Here is a 23,298-nt window from a genome sequence, read left to right as displayed (position 1 = left end):
TGTCATATAGAATAGATTCACTGCCCTAAAAATTTTTGTGTTCTGCCTATTCATCCCTCTAACCCATGATAACCACTGATCTTTTCACCATCTCTATAGTTTTGACTTTTCCAGGATGTAATATATATGGAATCATATAGTATATAGCCTTTTCAGGCTGACTTCTTTCTCTTAGCAATATGCGTTTAAGGTTCCTCCCAGTCTTTTCACGGCTTGATAGCTCATTTCTTTTTAATGCTGAATAATAGTCCACTGTCTAAACAAATGACATTTTATTTATCCATTCACCTACTACAGGACATCTTAGTTGCTTCCAAGTTGGGGCAATTATGAATAAAGCTGCCATAAACATCCACGTGGATCTGCCACCCCCGTGCCTGGTGCCACGGCGGCCACCAGAGCCCTGGAAGGGAGGAGCCAGCACAGCCCCGGAAAGGTTCCCATGGTCTGGATGTGGCTGCAGCGCATACAGCCGCTGAGGGCTGAGCACTCGCAGGTCTCGCGCCTACAGCAGGGAGGCTTCCTCCAGAACCTGCGCAGTGGCCTCACTACAACTTCCTGCGCTTCGCGGGGACAGTGCACGATGTGACCCAGGCCTTTGCTGCTGCCTCGTGGGAGGTGCTGGCGGTGGACGCAGAGCCGGCCGGTTCTCCGGTGCAGCTGCTGCTCGCTGGCCACGTGCACACCCTGCAGCACTTGGAGCAGACGCACCTGGCTACGGTGGCCCTCCTGCAGCTGACAGGGTGGGAGGACACTGCACAGATAAACCAGCTGAAGATGAACGTAATCAAAACCATGGAGGCGATCAGCGAGGTTCTCCAGGACCTCAGGTTCGATGAGGAATCTGCCAGTGATGTTGGCTGCCCAGGGATGTGCCGAGGGAGACGGGATATGGGGAGGATTTCCCGTCTAAAAAGTCACCACCAAACCCAAGGTCATCTAGATTATCTCCTATGTTATCTTCTAAGAGTTCTATAGCTTTGCATTTTACATTTAGGTCTGTAATCCATTTTGAGTTCATTTTTGTGAAGGGTCTAAGGTCTGTGTCTAGATTCAGACACATGCTTTTTTTGCATGTGGATGTCCGGTTGTTCCAGCACCGTTTGTTGAAAAGACTGTCTTTTCTCCTTTGCTTATTTGTCATAGGTCAGTTGACTATATTTATATGGGTCTGTTTCTGGGCTCTTTATTCTGTTCTATTGATCTGTCTGTTCTTTTGCCAGTACCACACTGTCCTGATTACTGTAGCTTTGTAGTAAGTCCTGAAGTTAGATAATATCTGTCCTCTCCTCCCACTTTTTTTCTTTCAATATTGTGTTGGCTATTTTGGGTTATTTGCCTCAACATATAAACTTTATAATCAATTTGTCTATATTCACAAAATAATTTAGTGGAATTTTTATTAAGATTGCATTGAATCTATAGACCAAGTTGGAAAGAACTGACATCTTGACAATATTGAGTTTTCCTATTCATGAACATGAAAGAGCTCTTCATTTAGTTAGTTCTTCTTTGATTTCTTTCACCTGATTTTGTAGTTTTACTCATATAGATCTTGTACATATTCTGTTAGATTTAATGTTTAAGTATTTTATTTTTATTGGGTGCTAATGTGTGTGGTATTGTGTTTTAAATTTCTAATCCCATTTGCTCATTGCTGGTATAAAGGGAAGCAATTGCCTTTTGTATATTAACCTTGTAGCCTGCAACCTTGCTTACTAGTTTCATTAGTTTCATTTAGGATGGTTTTTTGGTCTTCGTGTGTGTGTTTGTCATTTTTGGGGGGTTTTCTACATAGACAATTATGATATCTGCAAACAGTTTCATTTCTTCCTTCCCAACCTGCATACTTTTTGTTTTCTTGTCTTATTGCACTAGCTAGGACTTTCTTTATGACATTGAAAAGGAGTAGTGAAAGGAGACATATCTTTCCTGTTCCTCCTCATCTTAGTTGGAAATCTTTGAACTTCTCGCTGTTAAGTATGATGTTAGCTGTAGGTTTTGGGAGCTATTTCTTATCAAGTTGAGGAAGTTCCCCTCTATTCCTAGTTTGCTGAGAGTATTTATCATAAATGGTGGTCAGATTTTGTCAAATGCTTTTTCTACATTTTTTAATACGACCATGTGATTTTTCTTATTTAGACTATGGATGTGATGGATTACATTAATTGATTTCAAATGTTGAACCAGCCTTGTATTTCTGTGATAAATCTCACTTGGTCATGGTGTATATTTTTTAAAAGCATTGTTGGATTTGATTTGCTAATAATTTGTTGAGAATTTTTGTATCTATGTTTATGAGAGGTATTGATCTGTAGTTTTCTTTTCTTGTAATGTCTTTGTCTGGTTTGGGCATTAGGGTAATGCTGGCCTCATAGCATGAGTTAGGAAGTACTGCTTGTATCCTCTGAAAGAGATTGTAGAGAAGTGATATAATTTCTTCCTTAAATGTTTGGTAGCATTCACCCTTCTGGGCCTGGTGCTTTCTGTTTTGGAACGTTATTAATCATTGCTTCAATTTCTTTAATAGATGTAGGCCTATTCAGATGGTCTATTTCCTACCATGTGAATTTTGGAAGACTGTGTCTTTCAAGGAAATGGCCCATTTCATTGAAGTTATCAAATTTGTGGAATTAGAGTTGTTCATAGTATTTCTTTATTATCCTTTTAATATCCATGGAATATATAGTGATGTCCTCTCTATCATTTTTAATATTAGAAATTTGTGCCCTGTCTCTTTTTCTTAGTTTGCCTCGCTAGAGGCTTATTGATTTTATTGATCTTTTCGAAGAATAAACTCCTCATTTTGTTGATTTTTTATATGGACTTCCTGTTTTCAATTTCATTGATTCCTGCTCTAATTTTATTTTATTTTTATTTATTTATTTATTAATATTATTATTATTTTACATTCTAAGATGTTGCAGAGCAGTTGGGGAGGGGCGAGGGGGAGGGGTGAGGAAATAGGGTCAGAGGAATAGGAAGGAGGGGGCTTGGTTAAGGCCCGTAGCACCCCCCTCATTCCAAAGAACAGGAGGGTTCTGGTGGTGGCTCAGTGGTCATTGCTGGCCTGGTTACCGATGTAGGGGGCATGGCTGAGGCCCTCGTTTCACCACTGCCCCAGCTCAGGAGCCCAGGGCACTTCCTGCAGCTGGATGTGGTCATCGAGGGGGCCTGGCTGAGGCCCATGGTCCTCCCCCTTCCCTGGCTTGGGAGCCCAGGGGGCTTCTGGTCCTTCTAGGTTTTATAGGTGTTCTCTGGTGGTGTTAGACTTTTACTAGTTAATATCAAACTTTGTCTCTTATCTGTGGGTATTTTGTTTTTTCTTTCAGTTCTGTGTTGGATTATTCATTGTTCCCACCACTTAAACTCTGCACTGGAACTAATTTGTTGTCCTTTGTTTACTTCTAAAATGGAGGAACTTCCTGTGGGGACCAACACTTGAGCCCTGTAGTTGAGCTAAATTGCTGCTTTGCTGCTGATTCCCTGGAGAAGGCTTTTTGTGCAGCTCAGGTTTTAATTGTTGACCTTGTAAGCACTTCCAGGTCTTGTGAGGTCCAGTACAACTGGTTTGTGTGGAAACTCTGGTCTGGGCTGAGTCTTTTCAGCAAACTGCACTCCATGCAGATCTATACTCCTGACCAGTCTCCACTGAGTGGTCCTGTGCTGACTGGAGAGCAGATCAGCTGTCCTTGCTATGCCCTGATGTTCCCCCAGTGGGTCTGTCTGCCCCACCCCCCACACTACAAACACTTACTATGGGACAGACTGTGTGCTGGTCCCTTGTGATGACTCACCAGCCTCTGAGTGGCTCCTTTTTTCAGTTGCCTGTGTCTCCTTGCTCCTGTGTGGATCCATGGGGACCCTGTTAGTGGTCTTGCTGGCCTGGGGGCCACCAAGGCCCTCTTCTCCCCTGCTGCCTCCAAGCAACTTCAGGGCCACCAAGGCCCTCTTCTCCCCTGCTGCCTCCAAGCAACTTCATACAAAAAGAACATCTGTAGCTTTTGCCAGTTCTTGCTTCGTGCACTCACCAGCTCAAGCCTTGAAGCACCTGGTACTCAAAATGGTGGGAGTGATCCTTTCTTTCTCTCACTGTGGCTTCTGCTGCCTTCATGAACTCTGTAGGTCTCTCCTCCTCTTCCCCTTAGCTCTAGCAGCCCTAGCTAGGCAGTTGTTGCTTTTTAATAGTTGTAAATTTGTTGATTTGTGGAAGAGAGTGACGCTGGGGACCATCTTTCCACTATCTTGACAGGAAACCTGCTCTAACTGTAATTATTACTTTTCTTATGCTTACAATGGATTAAATTTGCTCTCCTTTTTCTAGTTTCCCAAGCTCAAAGCTCATATTTTTATTTTAAATATTTTTTCTTTTCTAATACATACATTCAATGCTATAAATTTCCATCTAAACACTGCTTTAGCTATATCCCACAAATTTTGATAAGTTGTTTTCATTTTCATTTAGTTCAAAATATTTTTAAACTTCTCTTGAGATTTCTTCTCTGATCCATGTGTTAGAAGTGTGTTGTTTTAATCCCCAAGTATTTTGAGATTTTTCTAGCCATGTTTGTTATTAATTTCTAATTTAATTCCACTGTGATCTGACAGCAGACAGTGTATGCTCTCTTTTAAATCTGTTAAGGTGTGTTTTATGGCACTGAACGTGGTCAATCTTGGTGAATGCTCCATGTGAGCTTGAGAAGAATGTGTATTCTGCCATTGTTGAGTGAAGTAGTCTGTAGATGTCAATTGCATCCAGCTGATTGATGGTGTTGTTGAGTCTGACTGTGTCATTACTGATTTCTGTCTACTGGATCTATTTCTGATAGAGGAGTGAAGTCCTCAACTGTAATAGAGGATTCACCTATTTCTCCTTGCAGGTCTATCAGCTCTCCAAGAGAGCTGTCCACACTGAATTTGTCAATTCCAGCTCAGATTTTTCAACCCCAGCACTGGTTCCTGTGGAGGTTTCTGCTTTGGTAAGTTATGGCTATCTGTATCCACTTGTCTGTCTCTCCAATTTGGGGGGCAGTGGTTTGCCTTATGACCTCGCTTCTCTTATGGATGTAAGAAGAGTTGTTGATTTTTCAGTCTGTTCAGTTTTTAACTTGTTGTTAGAATGGAGCTGCACTTTCACTTCTTACATACCTGACTGAAAGCCAGAAGTCTGAGTGCTGTTTCTTAGCTAATATTTATTAATTATTTTGTGTTATGAAGCTACTTAAAGGAACATTAGTATCTATTGTTTTAACATAAGATACATAAGATTTAGACATAAGAACTTAAGATTTATAGGAACTTTCACAATTTTGGGTGCAACCCTTGCTCCACAATCCGGTTTTTTTCCTGCAATGTTGTAAGTTATTCAACTACATATCTCCTACTGTGGGGATTTTCAGGACCCTAACCCTCATGTTCAAGAAGATAATACTTCAGATTCTACATTATTTATGTGGGGCTTTTTGTCAATGGCAATTACAGTGTGGTTTGAGTCCCATAACTGATTTCCCTATTGTTTTTTCCGAGCCAACTCAGCTAAAAAATTTCACATATTCTTTGACATTTTTTTCACTCCTTACATTTAAAATTCTCATTTCATATTATCTCTTACAACTCTGGCTTTCTATTTTCCACTGCCACCAGCCTAGCTGACATTTAGATTCTTGCAATAGCCACCCAGCTAGTCTCCTTAACTTCAGTATCTACTTTTTCCAATTTCACATCTATATTGCTCCTAGATTGTTTTTCCTAAAATTCCCTTTTCATGATGTCCTTATCCTGGCCAAAATTTTCAGTGGTGTTCCATCACCTGTAGTAGCAATCACAAAACTTATTTGGTTGTGTACATATTAAGAAAAGTGTTTTGAGCATGCACCCCTTATATATATTTATTTACTTATAAATTATATATCTGTACTCCTGTCCATCCATGTAATTAATATTGGTTAAGCTTAATTTTTAATTTTTGTATCAAAATAATTATAAACGGAAGTTCTAATATTTTTCTTCTTGCATCCCAAAGGATCACTTAGTGTGATTCATTTTGGATAATGGTGTAGAGGTAGTTAAAATCAGTGACATGGGGCAGTGAAGTGCTGTCCCACTGTCTGTGGCGCTGAATCATCAATTGTGTCCCCTGACCCTCAGATACTGGAGACACCTGTCTCACTTTTCCCCATATTTATGAAACAAAAGGAAATGTTACAGACTTTAATCTCTTTAGGATTCTAGTTCCTAAGATGGAATTCCAGAGGAGTGAAGTAAAGATTCTCTGTCCTCCTTGCTGAAGGAACAGTGTCTCTTTCCTTTGGAAAGAAGCAGACTGATAATGAAAAGAAATGTAGGTTTAAGTAAGTCTTCATATTAGTTGAATAATTTCATTTTGCTTTTGAAAAAACACAGACAAGGAAAATGTTAAAAGAAGATTCTAATCCTCATGTTGTCATAATTTTTTAGCTTCATAACAAAGAATGATTGAAAACAGGAGAAGGAATTGCTGTCAAAGATTGTACAGTACAATGAAGTTGTACAGTGAGGTTCGGGAATATAAATGTTAGCAGGTACATGAATACTTCTGTGACTGTTGGCTATTAGACACAAGACTGTAAATTTCTACCTTGAGAAAGATTCTGATGATCTACAAAATGTCAACTGATGTCATAACAAATCAGTGGTTCGTATGAATCTCATAAAGACTATAGAAACTGCAGCATTTGTTATATAAACGATGAAATAGTATTTCCTCTTTAAATTTCCAGCTAGATACAGTCAACTGAATGCAAATTAGAAAGCTTAAATAATGCCTTCAGTGTTGAAAAATAGGTTTCTCATCTAAGTAAAAATGTATTGAGAACTTAGAAAAACAGAACAATATCTGTTATTGATGGGTCTACCATAATGTCATCAGACAATTTATAACTAGTATGGCAACTTTTTGTAGACCATCAAAATTTTTTTTAAAAATTTAAATTTTTATTTTAATATTTAATTGACAAGTAAAATTTGTACATATTTATGGTGTACAATATGATGTTTAATATATGTATATATTGTGGGATCGCTAAATTAAGCTATCTAACATGTGCATTATCTTGCATACTTATCATTTTTGTTTAGTGAGAGCACTTAAAATTTACTCTCTTAGCAGTTTTCAAGTACACAATATATTGTTATTCACTGTAGGCACCATGATGAACAACAGATCTCTTAAACTTATCTCTCCTGTCTAATTGAAATTTTGTGTCCTTTGATCAATATCTTCCCAGTCCCCCTATTCCCAGCCTCTAGTAAATGCCTCTGTAGATCGTCTTAAAACTTCCCTTCTCTATTTACAGCAACTAATCTTATATTGTAGAAGGTCAATTGGCATGAGAAAAATGGATATTTGATTGTATCACCACCAATATTAATGTTTATACTTGAATGTCCCAATGTGCTGAAAGTATTCTTCAATATAAGTGTTTAATATAGATTTCCATTTAATAAATGTTTGTTTGGCACATGTTATATATCAGGCCATGTGGATATAAAGACAGGGTTCCCACACTTAGGAATTTCACAATCCAGTGCAGGACAGACAAGAAGATAAATCAACATCGTCACAATATATTGTCTCACAGATGTAGAAACAGAATAGGATGTCAGCACACAGATACCTAATCAGACTGACAGAGTAAGAACAGTCTTCCCAGATGAGCTGACTCTTTCAAAGACAGGAGGTATCAGCTAGGCTAACAAGTGAAAGAAAGGCATTCCGGAGAAAAGGGAATGTGTGCAAAGGCCCAGGGGAGTGAGGCAGTAGAGCAAGATTTGGAGACTAAATGCAGTTCATTGGGGTGGCACACGGATGTGAATGGGCAAAGGGTGAGATGAGGAAAGGCTATGTAGAGCATTCTAAGAAATTAGGATTTTACCCTGAGAGTAAAGGAGAAGCATTGAAGGATTCTGAGTAGTGATACAAAACTATTTAAATATTAAAAAATTGTTCTGACAATAATATAAGGAGTAGATTCACAAATACTCTCTGAAAGAGGGAGACAGTTTTGGAATGTCACTAGAAATATCGAGTCATCAACCAAGTCATTGAAAGTGAAGATAGAGAGAGGAGAAGGATTTCAAAGATATTTGGTTATAGTATCAATAGTATCATATTGAGCAATTAACTTTAAGACAAAGGGATAGAGAAAAGTATCAGTTAACCCCAGTTTTGTGTTGGGAAAAGGATATCATTTATTGATCAAGATAATGCAGAAGGAGAAACATTTGGGGGAAAGATTATATGAATTTTGGACATGTTCTGCTTGAGGTCCTTATGGGGCATAGGAGTAGAGATGCCCAATGGGAAAGTCCATACTCGATTTTGAAGTTCTGATTAGCAATCTTGGCTCAAAGTAGATATTTGGAAGTCATCACCCGTAGCTGAAGCCATGGGTGGGATCCCCAGGGAGAGTGTGTGGAATGAAGATAGAGGCAGGTAAAGACTCCAGGAAAAGATAATATTTATGCAGTGATTGGAAGAAAAGGAACCATCAAAGGAGAATAAAGTCAAGTAGCTAGAGAGGCCAGAAGAAAACTCGTAGTGCGTGTGTCATGGAAGCCAGTGGAGGAAGAGTTTCAAAACAGGAATACAACCCGCGGCGAATAGGAAGACTGAGGAAATCTGTACCTTACTCACACCCTCTTGTCCTTTTTTTTTTCTTTTGACCAATTTAAACTTTTATTTGTGTTCTATTTATGTTAGCCATTAAATATAAAAATATGTTTAAATAAATCATGTAAAATATACATAGTCGTATTTTATAGACATCACAGCTCACAATAATGGCTGTGTCAAGGTAGAGCTTCCCTCCTGGATTCTTACAGGGAGGCCAGAGGCATTCTTTCTGGCTGTGCTTGAAGCAAAGCCTGCAACCATATAAAGCAGCTGTTCTCACAATTCTCCAGAGTAAAAGTGAAACTTTATGTCATAGAAATGAACTCTAATATATGACTGAGGGGGTCCTTTTGAGAGATACTTCATAATTCCATAATAAAAGTACTTTGTACTTACAAGTTCAGCCACTCAGGTTTTTATATTTGTCATAATGTCAGAAATTGCCCTGAGGTGTCCAGAGAATAGTGATACTTTGAATATGATGGAAACATATTCGGAGTTCTCAACACTGTCACATAAACATTGAACCTAAATCATTGAAGGAGAAAATGCATTTTAAAAAGGTTTATTCCATGAATTAAAGTCGCAGCACTTCACGATAATCTCAAAATAATGCTGAATTTAAATCTAGGATACTGGTCTTTCGTGCTAAAAGACAAGTTAGTTGAAAATCTGAAACTTACTTGTTTGGTATGGCGTGTGTGTGTGTGTGTGTGTGTGTGTGTGTGTGTGTGTGTGTGTGTATGTTGGTTTAATGGGATGTCTGCCCAATGACATATCTAGGTAGAGTTGGGGTGCCCAGAGGTAGGGTAGGTGTGTAAACAGTCATGTGTGAGTTTGGTACACTTCTTCCCAAGGGAATCTGAATTTTAGGTGGATGGTCTATTCAGTTCTTTTCTGGTTTCTAAAGAGCATATATTCTTGTATTTCTGATATGTACCCACTTAAACAGGATGTGGATTGAGCAAACATCAACTAAAATTTGTTTAAAAAATAAGTGTAAGCTTTGCATCTGTGAAAAAGGTGTTGGTTGCCATAAGCCAGCAACCACAAGAAAAGTAATAGTTCCCTCAACTTATTATTTTGAACAATTTTGAAACTACAGAAAAGATGAAAGAGTAGTGCATATACCTTTCATCTAGAATCACCAGTTGTTAAAATTTGGCCTCATCTGCTTGATCAATCTTTATGGGGACATGTATGTATATAGTGTTTTCTTTCAGCCACTTGAAAGTAACTTGTAGACATCATGATGCATCACTCCTAAGAAGTCTGTGCTCCTAAGAATGAGGATATGTCTATAACCGTAGCACCATTAGCAAACCCAAGAAGTTTAATATGTCTTATCTATCCATATTCAATTTTCCTCAATTGTACCTTTAATATCCAGGATCTAATCAAGGGCCACACATTGCATTTAGTTATCATGTCTCTTTAGTCTCTTTCAATCTAGAACAACCCTCCACTCCCATTTTTTGTGTTGTTGTTGTTTATGACATTGATGTTTTTAAAGAATCAGACCAGTTGTCTTGCAGAATGTCCCACAATCTGAATGTGTGTTATTACTTTCCTAGAATCACTGTAACAATGTAGCACAGCCTGGGTGGCTTAAATCAACAGAACTTTATTGTCTCACACTTCTGGAGGCTAGAAGTCAAAAGTCAAGGTGTCAGTAGGGCCACACTCCCTCCAAAGGCTCTAAGAGACCATTATTTCTTGCCTCTTCCAGCTCTGGGTAGCTCCTGGTATTCCTTGACTCTGGGCAGCATAACTTCAATCTCTGCCTCTGTCACATGTGACCTTCCCTATGTGTCTTCACATGGCCTTCTTATAAGAGCACAATTCATTGGATTGAGGGCCCACCCAGCTCCAGTATAGCCTCATCTTCACTATATCTGCAAAGACCTTATTTCCAAATAAGGTTACATTTGAGGTACTGGGGGTTGGGACTTCAACATAGGAATTTTGGGTGGACACAATTCAACCCATTGTGTCCTCATGATTGAATTGAGCTTGAAGGTTTTTGTCAAGAATACTTCATAGGTGATGCAGTGTACTTCCCACTACCCAGTTTGTCCCATTACTAGTGATGCTAGGTTTGGTCACTTACTTAAGGTGGTGTCTGCCAGATTTCTTCTGTAATTAATAAGTAACCTGTGAGGTTGGGAGCACGACTGAGCTGAAGACTCAAGTGCCAGTCATCATTTGGAAGGTGACCTGGAAACACTGGGGGGTGGGCAGGGGGGTTGGAGTGAGGTAGGGAAGGAAGGCGGCAAACACAGGGTGGGACATCAAGCCAGTCGTCACTGAGGGCACTGCCCCTTATCCCGCTGGAGACCTCGGAGAGTCGATGTAGAACAGGACACTGGCTTCCGCAGGCTGTGCTTGTGGGCCACTGGTGGAACTGAGTGGTTTAATTCTCTGGAACTTCACCCTCCTCCACCTGCAAGCAGAGCTGGCTCTGCCACCAGGGGAAGCCCTCCTTCCTTTCAGCCTGCGTGCTTCATGCTTTGCGATGGTAAGGTGGAAGGATGTGGCCAGGGTGTTGACAGCACCTGCCACAATGACCTTTTAAAATTCACTTATGGTTGAATAGAATTCCATTGTGTTTATGTATCACATTTTCCTTATTCATTCATTCATTGATGGACACTTAGGTTGATTCCATATCTCGGCTATTGTAAATAATGCTGCAATAAACATGAGAGTACGGGTATCTCTTTGCTATATTAATTTCAATTCCTTTGGATATGTACCCAGAGGTGAAATTGCTGGATCATATGGTAGTTCTATTTTTGGTGTTTTGAGAAACCAAATGGCTAAGAAAGTAAATTTCTAAGGTCTCACAACAGAAAATAAGGTGACGGATATGCTCATTAGCTTGATTTAATCATTCTACATCATATACATATATCAAAATATCACATTGCACCCCATAAGTATATACAATTATTATGTAAATTAGAAACAATTTTAATTAAAAAGCAATTTATGAGCAAGTTGTACATCTCAGCTACTTGATCTTTAATTGCACTTTCGGTTCTCTCTGTACAATATCCTGCCTTGTCAATTTTGGTTAATTTTGGTTTAAGAACTGGAGTTAATAGAGTCCATGCCTCACACTCTACAGATTCTGGGTTATCAATAATGCACCAGGAGAGCAGGGACGTGAAATGAAATTTCTGGAGGATGGACAAGGCACACCAAGGACGTGACTGTGGTCCTGACAGCAGGCTGCAAATGTGTCCTTGCCCTCTGCCTGGGCCTGCTGTGTGTCCCTGCTGCTGCTGCCCTGCAGCCCATACTGAGTGCAAGTCTGAGTAGCAGTTGAGGCACAGGTCCTGCCATGGACTGAATTGTGTTCCCCCAAATCCAGATATTGAAGCCCTAACCCTCAATATAGCTGTATTTCCTGATAGGGCTCCAAACAGGTAATTAAGGTAAACTGGGATAGGCCTTAATTCAGTATCACTGGTTCCCTTAAAAGGAGAGGAAATTAAGACAAGCAACCCAGACTGAGAGAAGACCACGTGAGGACACAGTGAGAAGGTGGCCATCTGCAAGTCAAGGAGAGAGGCCTCAGGAGAAACCAAACCTGCTGACACCTTGATCTTGGACTTCCAACCTCTAGAACTGTGAGAAAACAAATGCGGTCATTTAAGCCCCCAGTCTGTGGTGTTTTGTTATGACGACCCCAGCAAAGCAACATAGGTCTGGTTTGAGTTCTTCCATTCTTTGTTCCCTTTTTCTCATCTATCTCTATATCTACCTTCCTATAACTCTTCTCGAACTTAAAGGAAGAGATGCCTTTACTTCCTAAATCTAAATCTCTAAATCACTCTTCCTACCCACGAAAGTTTTGGTAGTCTACTCCCAAACATATCCTATTTGTTGGTCCTTTTAGAGAAAGGGCAGGATTTAGATCATAAATAGATATTAAGTAGCATTCTTTTCTTTTCCTTCTATATTTTCATAATGTCCCTCTCCAAAGACCCTGTTGCATTCTGGCTTGAGGTCTGTAGATGGCTCTCACGTAAGCCCGCAGGATGGGGCAGGAAATAGGTGTGTTCGTAAACAGAAGGAAAATGCTTTTATTATGAATTCACCGCAAACACTAGTCTAAAGCAGTGCTTCTGTGAAAGAAAGACCAGGGTTTGCCCCACAATCTGTATAGATCTATATTTTTGTAAAATAATATAAAACAAATTTTTAGAAAAAAATGAAGTCATACAAAATACAAGTCTCAAGTTTTTATTACTAGATTCAACAGACAGAATTGCTCTGTTACATTGCTCGAGCAGTTTTCAAGCAGTTACTCTCAGTTTCTGTACTTATCACACATACTTAACACATAGTTCAAAGGCGGGCACTGGTCTATGGACCACACTTTGAGGAAAACTGGTCCAAAGGAAGGTGCACGTTATTTCCTTTTTTCTCATTGGTTCTCATCTCATTCAGAGTCAGCTGAGCTGTATGTCTGGGAGAATTTCTTCTCCCAGACTTTCTCTCTCCTTTTTCTGCCCCTCTGCTTCCCTGTTGGATATCATCCTTACTGGACTTTCCTGCATGGTCAAGGCCATGGAGAAGTTAGTTATTACCGGGAAGGTCTTGGGGAGACCTATAGTACTCTACTATAAGAGCAGGCTTAGGTTCTCGGATGCCTCTGAGAGGAGCATGTATGAGACAGGTCTTTCTCTCTCCTGCTAAGATCGATAGCCTGCCATATTTGACCCTGTTGATCACACTCGCTTTTCTGTAACTCCTCCTTTGTCTCCTCCTTCATATCAGTCTGCAGTCAGACCACGGGCAGTCAGACTGGCAATGTGTGAGATGAAGGTGCAGTAACAGCTTTTTGGGTCCAGGACCTTCCCCACCATCTGTAATTGTAAGTGGGAGGGCAGAGAAATTGGCAGAAATTCCTGGAGAAGAATTACCTGGAACTCTTGAAGAGGCGTGGAGCCTCAAGATCTACATAATTTGGAAGAAATCTTCCCAAGGGAAGTGACTGTCAGGGAATATGTTTATTGTCCAATAATAAACGAGGTTGAAGGATAATGATCTTTAGATGCTGGCAGGCATACTGAGAGTGTACAGCCAAAACCAGAAAGAATGGCCAGTGCTCACGAGTTCCCATCATTACCTGGACAACAGTCTTTGCCCGGTCTCTCACCGGTCTCATGAACATATATGCAGTGATTGGCTAAGGTCAGCTGGATTCCCCTGGAACTATTCCAAGTGGTTTAGAATGAGTGTAAGAGGCCATCATGTCACCATGGTGCTTCACATGCCAGTGCTTCCCATGGCAGTGCACCCTACCACAGCAAGAAGACATCATATCCAACCAGGGCACATGGTTTCTAAAAGTGATACATGTGCCACTCCTGTTTTCTTGGATTACCAACAATGACAGTGCTCTAAGAGCACAGGGGATCCTTCTGTGTGATCAGGCTGTAACAGATGTGGGTGGGTTCGGTATGAGCTTAAAGAACTAACTCAGACACTGGCTGATTCCAAAGAAATGTGGTCCCATCATTGACCCTAACTCTTGGCCTTGCCTAGAATATGCTGAAATGTTGAAGGATGGCAGGCTCTGTGTTTAAATTAGGCCACAAGAAAGGAACTCAGGAAAAATTAGTATGGTAGATGAAGAAAAGGACAACTAAGGAGCAAACTTCTTGAGAGGGAATGAGATACAGAAAACACATGACGAGATTGGCCTTTGATAGGAAAGGAAGTTGTTTCTTCAGCAGCTGAAGGAAGGGAAACAGAAACAACTGCACAGATGCAGGAAAGTTTGTGAATCTGATGGTGGGAAGGTCAGGAGCAGTCATCTGATGGCTCCTATTTCTCAACCGAGTGTAGGGTAAAGTGGATGGAGGATGTGAGGAGACCAGTAGGAAGGGTAGAGGGTTGAAGAAGAGAGAAGAAATGACCTTAAAACAAAGAAAAAGAAAAAGAAATGATCTTCTTGGGAACATGGACAGTAATCTTAGTAGCAAAAAGCACTAGGTTTCTGGGTTATAATGAAATCCCATTTGGGATGTGGGATCGTAAATTTTAAAGTAAGCCAATTTTCCCAGTTGTGTGAATCTGGCAAAGTTCAACTGTTGGGTGCAGACATGGAGCTGGTCAGTGTCTGGGTCTGTTTAGGCAAGTGTGGTGCAGGGAGGGAGGGGCAAGATGATTAAAATGATGGGCCGTGGAGTCTAATCTGGAGAAGGAATGTGAAGAGGGCCAATGGAGATCCAGAAATCAAGGATTTATGTCCTAATAAAGGTGAAACGTGGTGTACGTGCTTGATCAAGTGACATAGAAGATGAAGGGTTGTGATTGGTGTATGTAAAATTCTGGAGGTGATGCAAGCTTTGGTGATGTGTGCAAGAGGGTGGCAACAGTGCAGTGGGGGGCCGGCCCGGTGGCGCACTGCTACAGTGCACCGCTTGGGAAGCGCGGCGGCGCTCCCGCTGAGGGTTCGGATCCCACATACAGACCGGTTCCCGCTCACTGGCTGAGCGAGGTGCGGGCGCAGCACCGAGGGTTGCGATTCCGTTGCTGGTCCCGGTCTGGTACGGGCGCGACACTGAGGGTTGCAATCCGTTGCCGGACACGAAAAAAGACAAAAAAAAAAGAAAAAAAAAACAGTGCAGTGGGGAGAAAGGTTATTCATTGGCCATAGGAAGCCAAGGGACTGATTGACCAGGGTGTTGGGTGGGTCATCCATGTAGGTACTGAAACTGTCAAGAAAGCTGATGAGGGTGGGGGAAGAGGGACACCTGAGGGAGAGAGACCAGTTTCCGTTGGAGGAGAAAGAGGTACTGACAGATGCTGTGAGTCTCAAGGGAGAGGGGTGGGAAGTGAAGGTCTGGAGTGACAATTGTCCCTTCTGCATATGAGCTCCAGGTCAGCCTGCTCTCAGTGAAGGTCAGGGAACAGAGTGAACATGCGAGAAGAGGCTGAGGATAGAGGGAGAGTTCTGATTTTCACCTCTGGAGTGGGAATTGCAGAGGGCATAGTGAACCGTATACATGTAATGTGTTTGTTCCACATTATTAAACATGTTTTTATTGATTAAAGAGGAAATAAGGGCCAGCCCCGTGGCTCACTCAGGAGAGTGCGGTGCTGGTAGCACCAAGGCCGTGGGTTCGGATCCTATATAGGGATGGCCGGTGCGCTCACTGGCTGAGCATGGTGCCGACCACACCGTGCAGAGGGTTGCGATCCCCTTACCGGTCAAAAAAAGGGGGGGGGGGAGGAAATAAATGTTTATCAAAGAAAAGTTGGGAAATATAGGAAAGTTTAGAGAAGTCAGTAAAAATCATCCATAATCTGACCCTTGTTGATGATCACTTTTAAATGTTTTGCGTGTTTCTTTCCAGTCTTCCTTCCACCTACATGTGTGCACATATATACGTGTGGCATGTGTATAGTACCCAAACTAACATCACACTGTGCATATAATTTTGTGTCCTAAGACACAATATAGCATAGAGGTTAAGTCCATGGGCTTGGAGATCAAATAGACCAAGTTCAAATCCTGGCTCTGCCATTTATTAGCTGAGTGATCTTGGCCAAGTTTCTCATGTCTCTGAGTTAGTTTCTACATTTGTAAAATGGAGATAATGATAGAATTAATTGTGCTATCAGTTAATATGAGGATGAGATGAGATAATGTATATATAGCAACTTACTACCATGTCTGGCACACAGTAAGTACTCAATAATTTTTTTCTTTTCTTTAATATATTATAAACATATCCCACATTATTAAATATTCTTAAGATAGAATAATTCCTGGTTACTTAGTATCCATTACATCTATGTGCTCTATGTCCATCCTGTTTTGATGATAGCAATAAAGTGGAAGTTAAAGCAGGGTAGCATAGTGGCAGGCTCCACTCAAACTGCCTGGGTTTGATTCCTGGCTTCACCCCTTGTCCATGTGACCTTTGATTAGTTACTCAACTTCTGTAGTCTCAATTTTCTAATCTGTGAAATGGGAATAATTTTCCCTACTGAGTTTTTGTGACAATTAACTGATATAACATATGTGAAGTAGTCAGTAAATCTTAGTGGTGATGATGATGATGATGGGGTTTCCAAACATTTAAGATGAATCTGAAGTATGCCAGTTATATCACTGGTTTTATAATTTCTAGGTGAGGTTAACTAAAAGTGTAGAGTTCACCAGAAAAGGAGGAGCTCTCATTGGCCAATGGGCAAAATATGTTTCAAGACTCTGAAATGTGCAAGTAAAATAAAACTAGTGTAGTAACACCTAATATTTCACATTTTTTAGTAGGACTGTTGAATCAAGAAGAAGGTGAAACACTTCAAGAGGCCATGTAATTTGATTATAAAGTAATGAGACAGACTCCACAATAATCAATCTTATTATTTTAGAGTCACACCTAGAATGTTTACTCTGTGCTAGATATAAGAGGCTTTGCTGAGCCTAATGATTATGTCACTGGATGTCAGTTTATGGTGATAAAAGTACAGATACATCTGTTAATATTCTCTTTGGCTTCGAGCCTTGAAACTAGAAATATGACCTAGCGTATGTCAACTGGTTTTCATGTGATCACTAAACTCATTATTTCCTCCAGATATAATCTTCTATTTGATGCTTTGAGTACTAATGAATTCAATACAATATCTGTTATTGTCAGAGAAAAGTCCTGCTACATTTTAGTTATTATTTCAGTTGATGATACAGATCTGAATTCAAAAATGTAATCCAAGTTCTTTTGAAGCTGTGTGAGATCTGTTTACTACATCTTCTGCTCCACACCTGAAACAATTAGCATGTAATCATTTCCACACTAAAAGAAAAATTATTCCAATTTTTTTCAAACAAAAATTTTGTATATTAAAATCATAGACCTTAAAGTAAAAAAAAAAAAAAAAAAGAAGAAGAAAAAATATAAATAAATAAAATAAAATCGTAGACCTTGGAGTATAAAAAACAGGAAGGTATAACCTGGCCAAGAGCCAGCACAGCAAAGATATTTAAAACCGCTGCCTGCCAGCCAACTGTTGGTGCTAAATCAGGAGGGGTGGGGAGTTCATTATGTTCCCTTCTCACCCTTTCTTTGGTAGGTCTCTTGACAGAAGCATTAGTGGAACGGATTTGTGCCTAATGATGAATTCTTTGTCTACATGAAGTGAGGAACTGGATTAGATTTCTCGTTCTTTTTCTAAAATTTTTTTTACAGAAACATAGTTGATAGTACCTCTCTGTGGGGTACCGCATTGAATGTCAATACCCATGTGCAATATGTGATGCTCAAATCAGGATAATCAGGATACTCAACATTACACAATGTGACCATTTTTTGTGGCCCTTCACCAATTTCTCACTAACCTCCCCCTTTCCTGCCTCTGGAAACCTCAGTTCTGTTCTCTCCTTTTGAAAGTTCAATGTGTTTTTGTGATCATTGTATCTTTCTTTCTTTCTATTTTATTTATTTATTTTTAAAATTTCTCCCACTTATGAGATTTCTCTCATTCTGTAGACCGTGGTTTGTTATAACTGAGAGTATTAAGAATTTCATTCGTGATGATAGATTACAAGACGACCCTATAGTAGCTAAGTGGAGATCAATTACATTCACTCAAATAAGAGTATATTTCCAGGTGGGAGGAGAGGAAAAGAGAAACAGAGGAGTGTAACTATGAGAAGAGCAGCTGTTAGTCGTAGGGACGGAGCCTAAAGAGATCCAGGGCTCCGGGACCAGTACAGATGCGCCTCAACTTACGAAGGGGTTACGTCCCAGTAAACTCATCATAAACTGAAAATCTCCTAAGTTGAAATGCATTTAATACACCTAATCTACCAAACATTATAGTCTAGCCTACCTTAAATGTGCTCAGAGCACTTACATTAGCCTACACGTGGGCAGATCATCTGACACAAAGCCTGTTGTATAGTAAAGTGTTCACTATCGCATATAACTTACTGAATACTGTACTGAAAGTGAAAAACAGAATGGTCATATGGGTCCTCGAAGTACAGTTTCTGCTGAATGTGCATCGTTTTCACACCACTGTCAAGTCGAACCAGTGTAAATCGCGGATCATCTGGACTAATTCATATGTGGATCCCACCTGAACTCTCCTCTCTAGAGTCCTTTGGAGAGTTTAAAAGCCCTCATGACAGGAACTGCATAAGTACGTTTTGTTGACTCTCAGGTCTGCGTTTTTTATTTGTTTCTTTCCTTTTTCCCCTTTTAGAAAAAATCTCAATTGTTCCATATTTGTTAGTTTCATCTATTTCTTCTTTTTTAAAAAAAACTATTTTTTTTTCATTGTACATGTTTATGGGGTACAGTTTATAGTTTCCCTAATTTCTTCTATTCTAATTTGAGGCTGGCTTTACTCCCTCTGAACATGAACTCTGGACAACGTCCTGTATTCACGTGAATATTGGACAAATGTTTATACCTGTAATCCATGTCAGGCCTGTACCTGGCTACAGAGTAGGTGTTCCATAAACACAGAGTGCCTTATGCTTTTCAATGTACAGTACTTTCACATCTTGTCTGAGCCTCACAGCAGTAGGGTAAGTATGAATGCCATTTTTCAAGAGAAGAAAATGGCACAGAAATTAAGAAATGGGAACAAGTTTCCATGGTTGTTAGGAGAACTAGAATTGGAGCCTTACTGACTTCCCTTTTGCCAGCTTCTCGTCACTCTGAGTCATCCAAAGCAGATCAGCAAGCATCTGGAGCACATCACTCTCTCCCAGAAACCTCTGGACTTTTACCTGCTTTTGAAATAAAATTCATACCAAGCAAGGGCTTTGAGTCTCCACAGCAGAGGTCCTCAACCACGAATCCATGAATACCTAGAAGGTTTATAGATGGTGACTGATAACTCTTCAAAGTCATATGTTTGTGCTTATTTCCAAAGGGGCTTCAGAGCTACCGGCAGATTCTCGAAGGTTCCATCAAATGCTAAGAACTTAAGGTCAATATTACATCTAAATCTCTTGAGGATTTCCAGATTTCTAGTCTTTGCTTCAGTAAGAGATGCAGGTTATTTGTAAAACCCCATTATTTTAACTTCATGAGATGTTTCTTTACAGTGGAATTTTATTAAAATAGATACATGAAAAAGTACTAGTCAACAAGAATGTGGAAATAAACAAAGCCAGTGCTTGGTATCATAGGAGTGTGGCAGGAATCACTGTGGTTAATGGATCAATCAGATCTAACAGGAACAGGCTCAATTGAGTCAATATCAGTGACTCAAACTTTAGCATGTGTAAGAAGCTCCTAGAGAGCCTGTTGAATTCCTGGGCTCCATCCCAGACCTACCTACTTTGAATCTCTGGGATCTTGTCATCTGCATTTTAAATGATGACCTCATGTAATTCTATCTGTAGTCTACATAGGAGAAAAAGTGCTGTAAAGGCTGCTATTTTTCCATTTCAGGAATCCCTGTTCTTACAAATAAAGTCTAATTTAAAAAAAATATTATTAAGTAAAAATCACATACAGAAAAGTGCACAGCATAAGCCAATAGCCCAGTGAATTATCACATGAGATCACACGTGGGTAATCACCATCCAGGTTAATAAATAGAACAACCCCTCACCCCAGCTCGACCTCCAATAAAGATTTCCTCCATTCTCTCTAAAGGTGCCACTAGTTTTGCCTGTTTTTGAATTTTATATAAATAGAATCATAGACTATTATTTTGTGTTTGTAGCATCATGTTATAAAAGCCACACTCGTTATTTTAATTGCTAACTGGGTATTGGAGAATTGAGAAGTCAAAAAGAGACACTAAGGTATCATGAAGGTAGTAATTTCAAGATGCATTTGCCACCTCTATGACTAGAGAAACAAAAGGAGGAATTGGAATTATTAAAATGTAGAAGACCAGGAGGAGTGATGCTGTGGAGCTGAAGCTCAGACCGCAAGGGCATGCTGTGATGCTTTTCTGTGATGAAGGAAAACTTGAAAACTGGAAACAATTGATGCTACAGGAAGGAGCAAGTCCCTTCTTCCTCTTCCAGCCTTGCAGTCTCCTCCAATGCCCCCTGTTGGCAGAACCTAGCAGGGATACAGCTAGCAAAGCAGAAACAGGTCTCACAAAGTCCTAGGGTTAGCACTGCAAGGCAGAGAATGGAAGGATGGACTGGAAGCTGCAAGACAAGTCACTGGCACAGCTTCCTTAGCTCAATATGATGTGTGTGAGACTCATCCATGTTTCATGTATCAGTAGTTCATTTATTTTTATTGCTACATAGTATTCTGTTGTATTAATGTACCATAACTTATTTACCATTTTATCGTTGATAGACATTTGGTTTGGACATTTTTTGACTATTATGAATAAGAGTGAGCATGAAAGTTCTTAAACATGTTTCTTGGTGCATATGTGTATACATATTTGTGGGTATATTGCTAGAAATGGAATTGCTGGGTCATAGGGGATGTGCATATTCAACTTTAGTAGATAAGGCTAAATAATTGTCCAAAATGGTTCTGCCAGTGTACACTCCCACCTGCGGTGTATGATAGTCTCCAGTTCCTACTCATTCAGGTCAACTCTTATATTGTCAATCTTCTAGATTCTAGCCAATCTGGTGTGAGGATAGTTGCTGTAGACTGGATGCCCCCCCAACCTCATTGAGGCTTAATCCCCACTATAACTGTTGAGGCTGGGAAGTCCAAAGTCCAGGGAACACATCTAGTGAGGGTTTTCTTTGGTGGTGGCTTTACAGCAATGTGGGTGTCCCACATGGCAGAAAATGGTGGAGCAGAGAGCAATGGTTCCTCATGTGCTTTTCTTTTAAAGTCCTCAGAACCACGCCCATGGCCACCATTATTAATCCATTCACTATGGCATGGTCCTACAATTTAATCACCTCTTCAAGGCCTGGCCTTTCAATTGCCATGATAAGATTTCCCACCCTGACGGTTGCAGTGGGGATTAAGACTTGGTGAGATTGGGGGGCGTCCAATCTACAGCAATAGGGTTTAAGCCATTCTGGGTACTCTTTGGTTTTGTTCCTGGTACAAATCAAGCTCTCCCCAGCCTCCGGGTCTTTACAAGGTGTTCCGGATGGATGGAACTCTTCCCCCTACTTCACAGCTCTTCTCACAAATCATAATGATACATGAATTTGTTTTCTTGTCAATTATATCCCTCCCTCACTACCACCCAGGCTAATCTCCTAGCGGCAGAGACCCTGTTTTCTTCACCAGTATATACCAAGTTGCTGGGCATATAATAGATGCTTAATACATATTTTCACAATGTGTGTTGCAATGATATTATGAAATATCATTAGAATGTGTGGTGGAATTATATTGTGAATTAATCTGTATTTTTTCCTGCAATCTGTCACCATCATCCCCGACACATACACACACCTTGGAAAAAAATCACATTACCTTTCCCCAGTTAAACCTAGATCTGGACACTCCAGACTAAAAGACTGCAGGGGATGCAAACAGAGAGAAAAGTAGCTTTTAAGCTTCAAGAGCTAAGATCTTGGCCTCAACAGTGGATATGGAAGAATTCTGAGGAATGAATTGACACCAGACACCATCCTCTCCCAAAAACCCAAACAAGGTGGAGGCGGGCGGAGTGGGCAAGAACTTTACACTTCAGATAAGCCTGGAGTGTGCGGTTGGAAGGGGTCGGCGCAGAGCCGGCGTGGCGGGCACGGTCCCCGCAGAGAAGGCCTGGGACAGAGGCCTGCGGGGTGTGGAAGTGGCGCCAGACAAGAAGGGGCCTCTAGGTTGGAAAAAGGAAGACACAGAGATCCTGGAGGGCGAGGGGACTGTTGCATCCCAGTGATGGCCAGAGCGGACTGGTGCCCGCAACCGGAGGCAAGAGGCCACGTGGGCAGATGCCTCCCAGGGATCTGCAGCTACAACGTTACCTTCTACCCCAAAATGTATAGGGGGGATTTCCCTTCCTGGGCAGAAGGAGGGGTGAGGGAAATGCTGAAGTGACGATTTGAAGTCTGAAATGACCAAGTCTACATTTCTTTCGCTAGACGCCATAAATTCTAGAAAAATAAAATTTACTTTTTCATTTTGCTCACCTGGATTTTGTGGCTTGAAATTGTTGTTCATACAATGGGATGAATGCCTGACGCCTGTGAAAGCAGGAGTCCTGGGCTTCCTGGAGGCCCCTTTCCTAGAAGCAACTCTTGTTATGTGTATTTCCCTACTGCTAAAGGTAATTGAATATTCATCCACCTGTAAAGTTTTTTTAAATTTATGTTTTCATGAATTTCTAATGTGTTCCCTATATGATATTAAGCCTTTTGAATTGAGAATTGTGCCTTCCATCTGATTCAGAAAACTCCATAAAGTTTTATATAGTGGTCTTCCCAAAACCACTGTATGGGGGGTCTTCAAAGCATCGATGGAAAGCTTCCTCTTATCTTTTAATTTCATTTTTCCATGAACGTTTTGAAGTACCTTTGTACATATTTCTTAATGCCTGATTACTTCCCCTGGTGCTTTTCTCTTCCTTTCTGTCTTCATCTTGGCTCTTCCTAGAGAAGTTCTCTTCTGAATTTTCTTTTTCTTAAAAAATAAATTACTTTAGCTGGCCGGTTACTGAGTTGGTTAGAGCATGGTGCTGATAACACCAAGGTCTGGGGTTCCATCCATGTA

At 40.5% G+C, this 23,298-nt stretch overlaps 1 pseudogene; it reads left to right on the top strand.

Moving 5' to 3' along the window:
* The first annotated feature begins 442 nt into the window (after positions 1-442).
* Positions 443-22,468, top strand: LOC103602690 (annotated as a pseudogene).
* The last annotated feature ends 830 nt before the right edge of the window (positions 22,469-23,298 follow it).

Source organism: Galeopterus variegatus, unplaced genomic scaffold (genome assembly GCF_000696425.1).
Source record: "Galeopterus variegatus unplaced genomic scaffold, G_variegatus-3.0.2 Scaffold4254, whole genome shotgun sequence".
Lineage (NCBI taxonomy): Eukaryota > Metazoa > Chordata > Mammalia > Dermoptera > Cynocephalidae > Galeopterus > Galeopterus variegatus.
Note: the sequence above shows the minus strand (reverse complement) of the source record. Positions and strands in the feature narration are given on the sequence as shown.